Source organism: Lissotriton helveticus, chromosome 7 (assembly GCF_964261635.1).
Source record: "Lissotriton helveticus chromosome 7, aLisHel1.1, whole genome shotgun sequence".
In the NCBI taxonomy this organism is placed as follows: Eukaryota; Metazoa; Chordata; class Amphibia; order Caudata; family Salamandridae; genus Lissotriton; species Lissotriton helveticus.
In genome coordinates, this window is record NC_136068.1 from 1,157,368,164 (window position 1) to 1,157,383,451 (window position 15,288).

Sequence of the window (15,288 nt, forward strand, 5' to 3'; positions counted from 1 at the left end):
GGCACGAGGTAGTCTCTTCTTGTACAGATAGCCAAAGAGTTTTGGCATTACTGTCTACAGAACCAGATATCAGTCATAGCGGAGTACATCCCGGGTCAGGCCAACCAAGTGGCAGACTGGCATTCCAGACACTTGAGGGATTACAGCGACTGGAAGCTGCTTCCCCAGGTCTTTCTCTGGTTGCAGGCGATTTGGGGTCCTTTTCAAACGGACCTGTTCGCGTCCAGGTTGACGTATCAACTTCCCCGGTTCTTCAGCTGGAGACCGGATCCGATGGCAACGGCAACGGACGCGTTTCTCCAGGATTGGTCGGAGGGGACCCAGTATGCATTTCCCCCCTTCCTGTTGATTCCCAGAGTAATGACTCATGTTATACGGCAATCGGTGGAAATTGTCATGGTGACCCCGTGGTGGACATCACAAGTGTGGTTTCCCAAGTTGTTGCAGTGGAGCTGCGACCGCCCCCGGCTACTGCCGGATTTGAAGTGGTTGTTGCAGGGCCCTCGTCAGGAACAGCACCCGTTGCTGTTGGAGGGCAGGTTATCCCTGATGGCATGGAGGCTTTCAGGGAACAGTGGCAAATGCCAGGAATTTCGGACAAGGCTGCTGACTTTATCAAGCAGGCTTGGGCACCTTCCACCAGGAAGCGATACTCCGCTGCCTGGAAGAACTGGGTGGATTGGTGCGTGGGACGACGTCTGGATCCCGTGGGGGCAGGATTACCCCAAGTGTTGAACTTTCTATCCGAGAAGGCGGCAGGAGGCCTAGCGTACCGTTCGGTCAACAACTTTCGCTCAGCCCTCTCGGCGGGGCATGCCCTGGTGGATGGTAAACCAGTAGGCATGCACCCGGTTGTTTGTAAGTTGTTGAAAGGCATCAGGGTGGCCAACCCTCCCAAACCCAAGTATACGGGTTTGTGGGATGTCTCAGTGGTGATTTCTTTGCTCGACAGATGGCCGGTTAATTCTCTCCTGTCTAGGAAGCAATTATGGGCTAAATTAGCCATGTTACTTTGTCTATCCTCTTGCAGAAGATCTTCAGATGTCAGAGCGCTCGACGTAACAGGTAGAGTGTTCACCCCGGAGGGGGTTTCTTTTCATATTACAGGTCGTACTAAAACAATGTCTCGACATATATCTTATAATGCTTTTCCTGACAATGAAAAACTATGTGTGGTCCATTGTTTGAAGACCTACGAGGAATGTACAAAGGCCTTGCGGCCGCAGGGCTGTTCGCAATTATTGATTTCTATTCAAAAGCCCTTTAAACCAGTGGCGGCTGCCACTATTGCTAGATGGCTTCGGTTCATTATGAAGGAAGCTGGTGTTGATACAAATATTTTTGGTGCTCATTCAGTTAGAGGCGCGATGGCGTCCAAGTCATATGGTTTAGGATCCAGTATCCAAGATATTATGCATTGTGCAGATTGGTCCTCTGATTCAACGTTTAAGACGTTTTATTACAAGCCGGTGGGAGATATTACTTCTGTGGTATTTAAACAGCGTTAAACTAGCATAATCTGAAGCCTCCGGTCCTGTAATAGAATCAAAAATTTGCTAGCATTCGCGACAAGAATTTTCAATTCTATTAAGGACACGGAGGCGAGGATTATCCCACCCGGCTTAATGTACTGTATGTATTAAGCTTACCCACCCTTTTATGCAAGAATTACGGTGGTGTTGTTTCCTTTATTTCAGGATCTGATAAGAAGTCGGATTAATCGACTCCGGAGGTCAGGATGTTCCGCCTGAAGATGTTCTTCCACGTTGGAGGATTGTGACTGTTCAAGTTTTGTTGGACTTGTTTCGCCTCAAAGAAAGAGGATGATGGGAGCACGCAAGGGGTTCTTATGGACTGTGGGGGCGTGCCTATACTCATGGGTGTTCATGGGTAATGAAGTTTATTGTTAATGTTTACTGAAAATATACATTTTCATTGGCTGCTGTGTTTTATGCAGTAAAGATTGAGAAGCATAATCCTCGCCTCCGTGTCCTTAATAGAATTGAAAATTCTTGTCGCGAATGCTAGCAAATTTTTGATTCCCCTACACTGCCAGAGCCGCGTCTCTAAACCCTGTCAGGGACTCCTGTAAAGGTGATAAGTGACATCTGTCATCGCTATCAGCGGCATCTGTGCACTAATCATTTTTAATGGCATCTCTCATCACGACATTTCCAGTGACATCTCTAACCTCAGTTGTGACATCTCTAACCCAATGGTGTAACAAAACGTGAGCGGCCGTCCCCTGCAAAATACATGCTCCAGATCAAACGCGTTGGCTTTGACCTCACAGAGGTTCAGAGCAAACAAGGAAAACAAGACGCCGATTCTTTTCGGCTAGTTGAGCTGTAGCGGTCTTGCTCTTCTACATACGTTTGAGAATAGTCTGTGACCTCTTACAGGACCATATAAATAGAGTGTTCTCAGGACAAAGAGAAATAAGGTCCCATTCCAACCTGTATATAAAAGAATAGGATATGAAAGATAAACAAGGTTAGGCCGCGAAACCGAAACCACGGTTGTAGCACAGGAGACGCCGTCGCCGTGCACGATGGCTGTCCCTGCGCAAGCTGTGATGAGAAGACACGCCGAGCCGAGGTAGGGGATGTGTGTGTGTAAGCGCCGGGGAAGGGGGGTTCTGTATGTGTGTGCGTGCGTGTGTGTGTGTGTGTATGTATGTATGCGCGGCGGGGGGGTTCTCTATGTGTGTGTGCGTGTGCGCGGCGGGGCGGGGCGGTTTCTCTATGTGTGTGTGTGTGTGTGCGCGGCGACGGGGGGGTCTGTATGTGTGTGCGTGCATGTTTGTTTGTGCTTCCAAGGAGCCATGGGAGACAGGAAGCGCGCGTGACCTGCTCCGTTTACGCACGCGTGACCTGCTCCGTTTACGCGCGCGTGCTCATCACTTGTCTCCTGTCTCCCTTGACTCCTTGAAAGCAGAAATGATTACAATAGAGTTTCGCAGCGACGATCGCTTCGTGATCGGTTCGCAGTGCAAAACCTAAAAACGGATAATACAGACGTTTCTCACAATGGGTCTATTCTGCCTGGTGTATGTTGTCCTGGAGTGCCTTAAATATTTTGGTAGTGAGATCAAGAGCAACAAGGCTCTGCCTCTCCCCACCATGGGTTTAGGTTTAAACTATGGTATGCCCAACAGATTTTTGTTCGGCTCCTTAAGTTTCTCACCAGTTAACCGATTGTGAATGCCATTCACCAGCACCTCATGTTTTCAGTCAGTCTTTTCTGTAATAAACCACTGTTTTTTGGTACATTAGTGCAATTGGCCCAGAGAGCAGCAAATGTATTTGCGTGTTCAGTCGCAAGATGAATAACACAACATTTCCTCTCACAGTTCTTGCGTCACTGTCCAGCTGAAACACACCACATTACTAACTCCAGCATCTACTCTTGCCACTCTAGAGAAATAGGTTTACCCTTCCTGAATGTCAGTAACATCCCCAACATAAGTGTGTCACTCCCTATCATGCTACTGATTATTACCCTTTGATGAAGTACCTACCTTGTCCTATGGAACTCGAAATAACTTCTGTACTATCCACAAAAAAAATATTTGATGAGCTGGTTACATTTTTTGTGTAATAAAGAATACTAACATATTGCATCAAAAGAAGTTACGGTCTTAAAAGCAAGAAACATCTTCAGTTATAAATAAAACACAACTCTAAATTGTACTTAGGTATTCCAGTTGCTTACTGTGGCAGACTATAGCACCTTGAAAAAGATGCAAGACGTATGGACTACTATAGAAAAGGTTTCAAGCTTAGCGCAGATAAATGTACTTTAAGGGCCATTCATTCCAATGCCACCTGGAAACTCTACTTTGTCACACATGGATAACAGTTCGAAAGCGTGTGACAACTTCATAAATATTTTTAAATAAACTCAGAACTAAAAAAATATATAAGCACTATAATCATTATCCAAAGAACTGCAGGTGTGCTGCTAATTTTAATAATGGGAGAAATGCACAACTGGGAGTCATAAGGAGAATGTTTAGGAATTCCAAGATCTCTCTACAAACACGCACACCCACATATATGGGAAACAGAAATAACATTCTAGGGTGAAGAATTGGTAAGAGGAAACAGATATAAAAACTTTGATTTCAGATTAAATGCTGCATTGATGCACACTGTGGTTTAGAATATAAAGTGGTATGTCAGCTCAGTAGAAATCATGGTTTAAGTTAATAAAATGAGTACAACTGAGTTGGAAAATACATTTAGTAACAGCATCTAGAAACAACTCTGGCTGCTGTATAGGAGTATATATATTCACTGGGAAAAAAACCCAAAGGATACAGGGACGTTATGGTTAGGAATTAGAATTTTAAAAAAAACTGTTAGAAATTTACAGGAAATAAAACCAAAGGTTACAGGAATGTTCTAGTGAGGCTGAAATTTTACTTGTACAAAACCAGAGAAATTCAGCAGTTATAGTTCGCGCAGCGAATTAGAACTCGTGCCCCCCATAATGCACTGCTTATGACCTCACATATTACATCACTCATGACATGGTCAGTGACATCTTACATGGCATCACTGGTGACATCCAGTGACTGAGTGTTTCTAAAAAGTTCAAGAGTATTAAATAGGGGAGGAGCTACGTGCTCATTCAAGATGGGCGCGTAGGCCAGTAGCTCCGGGAGACCCGCTCCTCGCCCTTAATATCCTGCTGTTATCCTGGGACACCGTTGGGCGTTAATGCTGGCGGAGGAGTAGCGGTGCGTGCCGGTCCCACTCCGAATTCCCGCAGTGGAGAATAGCCGGAGTTATGTGCCCGTGAAGTTTGGGCCTTGGCTGACGGCGGAGCCGGGGACTCTAGCGGATGCGGCGACTGGCCCAGAGTGCGACAACACCGGGATAGAAGAACGGAAGTCACCGGCCTTGCCTCGGCTCGGGTGACTTGCATTGACCGGTGGACAAGTGACAGCTGCGAGGGCGCTGCGGTGGGGGGCCCTGCCTGTAGTGGCGTGGGGGCTGCCCGACCGCCTCCCCCGCGGGCTTGTACATTAGCAAACGAGCAGGGGGGGCCGTGAGGATACAGCGGTGCTGGCGCTGCGGTCAGCGGCCGCAACTGGCATTGGTGGACTCTCAGGATACCTGTGCAACACTGACGGAGCCCCCGGAACGGGGTTGACTATTGCTGGTGGGGTGTCTAAGACCGGGCGGTGGGGTGTCTAAGACCGGGCGGTGGGGTGTCCCGCGCGTCCCGTTGCCGACCCGCCCCCTGGGAGAGCTGGGACCCGAGAGTTGTGTAAGAGGGGACCGAGGTGGAGTAGGGTGTCGGCGTAACTGCAGCACGTTGTTGAATGGGAAGACCTCTCCACTGCCTCAATTGCTGGTGTTAGAGGAGGATCGGGGCTATTGGCGGAGCGGCGCGCTGGCAGGAGATGCCCTGGGCCTTTACCTGACCCAACAGCTTGGATTCCTATACAGGGCCCCCCCGGACTGGGGCTATCAGCGCACTGTTGGCAACCTGTTCTCTGTGGCCTTAAAGAACTTGCGATGACAGGTTGGAGTGGGTGTGCTTGGTCCTCCTCTGGTTCGCTACTGATCTCTTCAGTATGCCACTGGTTTTTTGACGGGCGAAGTCCCGCATTGTCGCTTATGTGCGCGCGTCCGTTCCTGAGGCCAGTGCCTCCTCTAGTAGGAGGGTTGGATTACGGCCTGGCTGGTGGATGGGAGGACCCGCAATACTTACCTGTCCGATCGGGTTAGCGCCAAGTTGGGTATCTGCAGATTCCCGTACAGGAGGGCTAGTGGGCTCAGATCCGTGGCGATCTCATTCTTACCATTGGACATTTCATTGCTTCAGCTGCGGCAGTGGTGTGTCCACGCCCCCACAGGGGGAATCCCTGATGGCGTCCCGACCCGAGGGTGAGAGACAACCTCCCAGGTCGACTAAGGGTTCCCGCATTGTACAATCTAATAAGCTGGACCGCTATACGTTGCCCAGGAGATCTGCCTCGGAGGGGAGCAGAGAGTCCACTGAATCGACATCGGAGCCTACACTGCAGTACATAATGGCAGCCAATAATGGACTCAGGACTTCACTGGGGCAGCAGATTGATTCACTGGACCATAAATTGGATACTGTAACCATCGAGGTAAATCTGATCCGAGCGGATCTCACCAAAACCAGTGAGAGGGTTAAGTCGCTTGATATTAAGACCGCGAGCTTGACTGAGGATGTGTCTCAGTTGCAGCGGGATGTGCGAGATCTCAAGGCTTCAAGTGCCTCTGCAAACCGCAAGCTCGATGAGTACGAAGGACGGATCCGGAGGAATAACGTTCCAATAATTGGCGTTCCTGAGAATTGTATTGTATTGTATTGTGGTATACTTTTATAGCGCAAACCTGTCACCTCCAAGGGCATCCTGGCGCTTTGACCCCTAATCCAGCAGATTCAGCAGCCTAGCCTGTTCCAGGGAAGAGGTGAGTTTTCAGCGCCTTTCTAAAGGCTAAAAGATCCTCAAAGCTTCTCAGGGATAGTGGCAGGGAGTTCCAGAGTTTGGCCGCCGCTACTCTAAACGATCGGCCACCCATCCTCACTCTCTGGAAGCGTGGAACTACTAGTAGCCTAGATGAAGAGGAACGTAAGGCTCGGGAAGGGAGGTACCAGTCAAACATTCTCTGCAGAGGGATTGGGCCCAGGCCATGGATAGCCCTGAACACAATACAGGCTGCTTTATAGCGAACGCGTGACTGGACCGGCAACCAGTGGAGTTCCTGTAACGCTGCTGTTGCAGAGCTATAGTAAGGGCGGGAGAGGGCAAGTTTGGCAGCCATATTTTGCACCCTTTGGAGCTTGCTCAGAAGTGTTGCCGGGGCCTCCAGAAGTAGTGCGTTACAGTAGTCGAGACGACTTAAGATGGTACTACGCACTACTTCGGGTCTGGCTTGCTCAGGGAGGAGAGGTAAGACCTTGCGCAGCATGCGGATCAACATCATGCACGTTGAGGTGGTTTTATTTACGTGCAGGTCCAGCTGCAGGTTGGGCCCAAAAATAACACCCAGGTTACGTGCCGAACGTGCGGCTGACACCGACTCAGAAAAAGACGGAGACCAGAAGTCATCTGGGAGATCTCGGGGAACTCGGTCATTGGAGCAGTATAGGACCTCTGTCTTAGTTCCATTGAACTGTAATGAGTTCAAACGGAGCCATTCCGCAGTCGCCTGCATGCACCGATGGAAGGTCTCCAACGGGACTGCGTCCTGTCCCTCCAGTGAGAAAACCAGCTGGGTATCATCCGCATAGTTAAATGCGGAGATCCCAAACGATTTGATGAGCTGGACGAGAGGGCGGAGGTAGATATTAAAGAGTATAGGGCTGATGGCAGAGCCCTGAGGTACTCCATGCCCTACTCTCCGCTCCTCTGAACTGAAGGGAGGGAGCAAGACCCGTTGTTGACGGTTGTCCAAGTAGGAGATTAATCAATCCCTGGCCCTACCTTTGACCCCGCACTCCTCCAGCCTCGAGATCAAGGTGGGATGGCTGACCGTGTCGAACGCGGCCGACATGTCGAGCAGCACCAGAAAGGCTGCCCGACCACTGTCGACTCGCGCCCGCAGATTGTCCAGCACGGTCACCAACGCGGATTCCGTCCCATGAGCAGGGCGAAAACCGAACTGCGTCTCATCCAACCAGATGTTCCCTTCTAAGAAGCCGGACAGGGTGCGGGTGACCAATTTTTCCATGATTTTGACTGGAAAAGGAAGCAGGGAAATTGGTCGGTAGTTAGAGAGGCAAGCAGGGTCAAGCGTAGATTTTTTTTAGAAACGGAGATACCACTGCCTTCTTCCAGCAGCCCGGTACCGTCCCTGTTTGAAATGACTGGCAACAGATGGAATGCAAGGGCTGGAAGAGATCCTCCTGAAACACCTTCCAGAGTTTTGACGGAAGAGGATCAAGAGGAGAGCCAGAAGAGATCGTTAGGGCTAGGCTGCCAAACTCCTCCAAGGAGGGAAGGGGAAAGCTACTCAGCTGGGGTCGACTGGCCACAGTCGCCGGAGCTCCCAGACTGAGGGCCGGGTCCGGTGAGGGAGGGGAGAAGCTACTCAACTGGGGTCGACTGGCCTCAATCGCCGGAGCTCCCAAGCTGGAAGCTAAATCCAAGGAAAGTAAGGAAAGGCTACTCAGCTGGGGTCGACTGGCCTCAGACGCCGGAGCTCCCAAACTGAGAGCCGGATCCAAGAGGGGAGGGGAGAAGCCACTCAGCTGGGGTCGACTGGCCATAATCACCGGGGCTCCCAGGCTGAGGGCCGGGTCCGAGGAGGGAAGGGAAAAGCTACTCAGCTGGGGTCGACTGGCCTCAATCGCCGGAGCTCCCAAACTGAGGGCCTGGTCCTCTGGTCGGGGTCGACTGGAAGGCGTGGTCGGAGCTTCCAAACAGAGGTGAGCCGCCCTCTGCAGGGGTCGACTGGCCACCTCTTCCGGAGCTCCCAGACCAGTGGTGGACTTGGCGGGGTCCTGCAAGCCCTCCAGGATTTTACGGGTTTTTTCCTCGAAGGCATCAGCAAGCGAGTCACAAAGAGCTTGCGAAGAGGGGACAGCACTGGCCACACACGTAGGGTGGGCAAGGTCCCTAACGATTTTAAAGAGGGCTTGTGCCTTGTTAGGGGCCTGATTCAGGGTGGATTCAAGATAGGTCACTTTGGCCATCTTGATCTTCGCCTTATATTGTTTTATGGCAGCCTTGAAAGCAATTTTCTCCGGGTCCAGATACTGTTTCCTCCAGGCCCTTTCTGCGCGTTTGCAGTCAAGTTTCAGAAGGCTGAAGGTTTGACCCCGGACTTCTTTGTGGAAGGCATTGTCCTCAATCATCTGAAACCGAAAGGGTTGGGAAACTTCTTCTCTATAGAACGTGCGCATAGAGTCCCGGGAGGAAGACCAAGGCCCGGAGCCCCGCCGCGGCCCACGATTGCAAGGGTGCTTAATTTTAGGGATCGAGACGCTATCCTGCAGGCCTCCAGATCTGGGGGCCCCCTGAAATATGAGAACTCCACCCTCAATTTTTTTCCAGACTTCACTCAGACGGTCCAGAGGCAGCGACAGAGTTTTCTTAGAGTCAAGAAGCGGCTCAGAGATAAGGGTATGAAGTACGCTATGCTTTTCCCGGCTAAGCTGTGAGTTGAGGCCGAGGGGAAATTCGTTTTTTTTTGATAACCCAGAAATTGCTTCCGATTGGCTGGAGAGTCCCCCCCTCGGGGGGAGCCCCGGTATGGAGGCGGTGATGAGTGTCATGGTGCGCAGGAACAGGAATGATGAATATTGATCTTGTGTGAGCAGTTGGGACCGGTCGGGAGAGGATTCGCGTACGAGACATTGCTTTGCTGCTACCCCTCCAAACTGTGTACTGTATATGGTGAAAGATATAATTCTGATGGGCGGGGACGCAGGGTTCTGGCATCCTCCTCTACTCTATATTTAGATAGTAGGTTAGTTAGATTTTGGGGCTAGTTCGATTTTGGGGCGACAGGCACACTGCGAAATAGGGGTTGGTGGACGCAGAGAGCAGGGGTGCAGGGTGGGGGGCGGCGGGAGGGGATTTTTTTTGTGTTGTTTTTCTTTTCTGTTTTTTCTTTCATTATTGTCAGTTTGTTTAGGTTTTTTTTATGGGGGATGGCATCATTACATTATGTTTGAAAAACAGGCAACAGACAGAGGATTTTCGCTTCCTTTTCATGTTTGATGTTGGGGAGTAGGGAACTGAAGGTTTTGAGTTGGAATGTGAATGGGTTGGGGGACAAGATCAAACGTAGTGTGGTTCTTCAGCATCTTAAAAGTCATGCGCCGGATGTGGTATTGCTCCAGGAAACACATTTAGTGGGTAATTCATGTAAGGCGATGCATAGAATGGGGTACAAGCTGGTTGCCCATGCGGGATTCACGTTGGGATCCAAGGGTGTGGATATCCTGATTCGGAAGGTGCTCCCATTAGTGATTGACTCCACGCTGGAGGATGATAGAGGCAGATATGTTGGGGTGACGGGTTGTTGGGAGGGGCATGTCCTTACCCTCTTGTCTGCATATGTTCCCCTGGGTATGCAGGCCACTACCTTCGTTGATTTGGGAAAGCTCCTGTTGGACCGGCCGATAGGACTTTAGATCTTGGGGGGTGACTTTAATGCTGTGGTTTCTGGAGTCCTGGATAGGCATCCCCAGCGAGATACGGGGCGGGCTCAGCGATGGCTGCCCGACTTTCTTGATGCTATGGGTTTAGTGGATTTAAAAAACAACTTAGAACGTCACTGAAAAAAGGCTGACAATTCTCACACAAAACCAGAGAAATTCAGCAGTTCTAGTTAGCAGAGCTAACTACAACTCGCACCCCTCGCAATGCACTGCTTATGACCTCACATATTACATCGCTCATGACATGGCCAGTGTGGTCACTGATGACATCAATGATGACATGATCCATATCTGACAGAGTCACTCACACTCCCATGTAAATTTTTATGCACCCACTCCAACTTACTCTCTACCAGTCTCAAAACCATTGACACACCCATACCAGTCCTATCATACCCACTCACTGATTCATAGGTCTACACACACATCCACTTAGTCACCCATACAACCACTCATACACCAACTCACTCACTAATAAAGCCACTGATCTATCTACTCATACACTCTCATATGCTGTCACCCATAGTTACTCACAGACCTACTCACTCACCAATAGTCAATCACACACACTTACCTATTCAGTTATACACACATTGTAAAAATGGTTTATTCAGACCATTAGTCTCCTCTTCCTACCCGTTTCGAACATCAAGTTCTTGGTCGCGGTAGTAAAATAGAGTCCTTCCTTCATTTCTGCTATTTATACTAGACATCCACTGGTGCCTATAATGAGGCATTGTGGGGCTAGTAGTTTTGAAATTCATACTAGTTAATCTGAGTTCTCAATTACAAGGATTTAAACATTTTTTTATATATTTAGGCAGCCTCGGGCAGAGCCCCAGATGATTGCAATTACGAACGTCGCAGATGACCATTTACAGTTTATACGCATGCATCTGAACTTTGCGGGGGCTGGTATCCAGCGCCCGCACATAGTTGGGTTATGTCGAGCAGATTTAATCGACAAGACCTTATTTCCTGACAGACAGTTGTCACGGATACTAAACATTGTGTTTATAGGTTTTGCATGCATAAAATTGTAGACTCGCGGGCGTAGTGCCCCTGTATCATTGTTAGTAGGTCAAACTAGCCCCTGGGTGTTCTGCAAAGGTCCGCCCAGTACATCAAAAAAGAAGAAAAATACTACAAAATAAAAAACTTATTATAGCTACAGTTAATACTGAGAACACCGGTTATCAGGCCTAATTCTTGCTCAAACACATTATGAGTAACTAATCAAAGTGCTAGTGTGCAATTGTCTGCATTCAAGACGAGATTCCAATTTTAGTCCCAGTTGCTGCTTTTAAATCGAATTTCCTCATCCCCGTTTAGCTCAAAGGGGATTTTGGTTTTGAATCCAAGTATAAGTTTGGACTCAAGTCCCCTCAATTTTTGTGTTCTATTACCTCCCCTTTCGTGTGGCGGTATTGTGGCCAAACCTGCATATTTAATGTCTTGCCAGGTTTTTCCTTTATGTATGTTTATATGTTTGGCAATTGCGTACGTCATGTCACACTTCTGTGTGGCTCTTATATGTTTGAGCATTCGCTTCTTGGGTGGGCATATAGTGCTTCCTATATACCTTTTGCCAGAGAAACACTCGAGCAGGTACACTACATACGTTGAGTCACAAGTAATTGTCTCTCTAATTTCAAAGACTTTTCCTCTGATCTTCAAGTGACTTTAGATTTTTACAATCTTGCACGCTTTGCAAGTGATGCATTTGCCAAAGCCTTTCTGTCCTATTTGCAGCTATGATTCAGGTTTCTTCACTTCAAAGTGGCTGGTCACTAATGTATCGGATAGCGATGGGGCCTTCCTGTAGGAAATGAGAGGGCGGTTTCCTATCTTTGTACCAATATCAGTGTCCTTCTTCAATACATTCCAATACTTTATTAGGATATGTTGGATCCTAAAGCTTTCTTTACTGTATGTTAGTATTAGACGTGGTGGTGCTTCTTGTGACTGGGCTTGTGCATTATTTTTCAACTTTCTATTGTCCACCAAAGTCTGCGCTCTCGTTTTATGTCTCGCTTTTTCTTCACCACGTTTTATATCTTTGTATTTATATAATCTTTTAAAAAAACGTACTCTGGTATCCACAAATTTCCTCTTCGTTTCCCTGGGTTCTGAGCAGTTTCTTTTCATTCTTAAACACTCCCCATAGGGTATGCTTCTTTTTAGAGTGGGGATGGAAGCTTGAACTATGGAGCAGGCTATTTGTCGCAATTTTTTTTCTATACACTGTCGTGTGAATTTGGTTGGATTTAATGTAGACCTTCGTATCCAAGAAGTCAATTTCTCTCAAATGTATATTGGGAGTGAATTTCAGTCCCAAAACAATGACTAAAAAATTTTTTTTTAAATAAATAATGACTACGGGTTCTGAGAAAATGCCAGTCATTGCACAATTAGAGATTTACAGTCCTGGGATCAAGCACCCTGGTTGCAATGTCCATGGAGATCTGGGTTAACCACCCTAGGAAGAAGTTATGCCCCACAATGAAAGATAAGTGTTTAGAAAATTATTAAATCTTTTGCGTACAGTCCCAAAGATGAATTTACTTTACCAAAAATGAATGTCCCTGGTAAAGAAGATGTTTTCCATCTACCTTACAAAAGTTACATTTTTATCATCATTTGCAATATCACTACACAAGATAGCAATAACAGATTACTTATTCTACTCAAGGGCATTTTTACCCCCATCACTGGAGATTGTGAATTAAATGCATGCTTTAACCCAGAACACATGATCAGAATGCAAAGTCACCTGTTTTTACACTTATAAAAGTCGCAACCATGATAACAAAAATGACACCATGGATTTACAGCCATGGTAGGGCTACAGTCTTGGCGACAGTGATGTATAAGTACCCTCAAAATGTTAAATATTAATACATAATAGAGCAGGCATATCAGAGGCACCACACACAATTCGAAGAGTCCCCACTACACACCTAGAAATGGCCATTAAGGACAAAAAACATCATTGTCGACCTTCAAAAAAAAATCACACACACGCGACAAACACACACACTTTGTGCATCTTTACATTCCCAGCGCACAAAACAGCAAAGCTATCCAACGACCCTACACTGAACCTGCTAAGATTCTTGCTGCTCTACATACGGGTCTTTCAGCATACCTTGTTATCTCAAAATCCTTTTCGGATTTCTGTAGCCCCCACAAAAGACCAAGCAAACAGATAAACAGCTAACCTGTTAACACCACCTTGTTAAAAAAAAGTGTGCAAAAAAAGTGTGCAAAAGAAAATAAATAGGGTAGGAGGTAACGTGTACACAACTTGGCCTAAGCCTACCCATAACGGCCCTAGTAACATATATACATCAAAAGTGTCATTAGTGACTTGCCACGTGAAAAATACTACTTGCAACCTACCTAATCTGATGAGGAGCGTCACGACGCAAATATATTTCAATCACGTTAATTTCCCTCTAAAGCGAAATCACTGGTTACATAAAATCAACACTACGTTTCCTTTTACATCTCCTGAAAAATGCACCAATCATGAACAAAAATGTGTACTCCAGAATAAACAATTACCCAGTCACTTCCAAAAATATAGAGCCGCTCAATACTACCACTCAAAACCTTACAAATTATTCTTTGTATTCGTAATTTTTTTGATTCTTCAACAAATTCGGTACTCCTACGCACGTGTGCTTCAGCGTAAATATTACAGCAACTTACTCGCAGGCCTCTCTGCAAACTACCTCCGTCTGCAAAAGCAGAACCGCAGCACTTAGGACTCAATGCAAATACAGCAAAAAACTGCATTCATACTGACAGACCCAAGTAAAAAAAAAACTCCCCCAATACTATATATGACACTATGCAAACGGATGTGCACCCACATATGCCCCTCTGCAAACATAAGCCCAAAATCACATCGTCTATGCAAACCTAAGAAAGGGACTGCGCTATAGCGACAGGTCTCTGTGCAAACCTAGAACTCTCAGCACCCTTGCCCCTCACACCTCTTGTGCGGCCCAATGAGTTGGCCCAGCAGACCCATACACGTAATCATTTTCTGCAAAACAGAAACTCCCTATACTAGGTAGGACAACCTTACCCCACTTTCTTGCAGACACAGAAACACAGACAGAGGAGCCTCTTGCAAATACCATGCACAGAAGAACACCGATCAATACCAATGAGCAACCCCAGCACTGAGTTTCTACGACCCTGCAACAGGACCAACAAACCAGCCTCCTTCTACCATGACGCCATCTTACAAGTCCCCAAAGGAGCTCGAGTGATCGGGGCTGGAAGGGCCGTTGCTTCACACAGACACATCATAGACTGTACTTACCAGTACTGGCGCTAGCTAGGGGCTGCCTCGGTACCTTCTCTACCGGGCGGCGGCTCTTCTCAGCAGCTAGCAAGGCCCCTTCACCGGAAACAGCTTCCGCCTCAGCCAATCCCTCACTCTGCATTGACGTCAATGCGCCTCGTTCTCACTCACGGCAGTTGCCCCGGTAACCTTAAAGGGGAAGCGTCTGTCCTAAAACCCTGTTTTGTTTTGCATCTGTCATGAAAATAAAGAAAATACTACCACAGCGAGTTGAAAGAAATACATCTTAATGCAAATGCTGGTTTTACAGAAATAACACGAATATTCCCAATAGTGCTTTAAACGCGGACACAAAATTGGTAATCTGCCAGTTTAGGAATTCTGACGCGTCGAAATCTGAAGGCTTGTACGTGCTGAGATGTATCTGTCAGCGCGCAATCCAGTCTTTAATGATCACAGCAAAGCACGTCAACGAGTAGAACCAGGAGCGCTGTAGTTGTTATGCGCAAGCCTTTAAGTGGGCCGGGTCTCACCGGTGCTGAGCTCCGGCAGCTTTTTAAAAGGGGCCTCCAAACGGGTTTCTATCGGGCTCTGTTTTGTGCCCGTTTTTTCCGGACTGCAGTGACAACAGGCACATTAATGTGTGCTGCTCACACCTCACATTTCACTAGTGGAGAAGTTACGGCATGACGTCATGCCAGTTGAGAGATGTAGGGAAAGGGAAAACCTTTGTATAGAGAGTCATTTTCTCTCTGGATTTTCCTTCTCTTTATGAAACTCAGGAACAACAACATTGTCGTGGTGTCACCAGG

At 47.6% G+C, this 15,288-nt stretch overlaps 1 protein-coding gene across 1 annotated transcript in view; it reads right to left on the reverse strand.

Moving 5' to 3' along the window:
• Positions 1–14,643, reverse strand: part of PRKAR1A (protein kinase cAMP-dependent type I regulatory subunit alpha) — a 310,119-nt gene extending 295,476 nt beyond the window's left edge. Inside the window, exon 1 of the mRNA XM_078654290.1 lies at positions 14,495–14,643. The gene's annotated coding sequence lies outside the window, so the exon portion shown is untranslated. The remainder of the gene's footprint in view (positions 1–14,494) is intronic.
• Between the last annotated feature and the right edge of the window lie 645 nt (positions 14,644–15,288).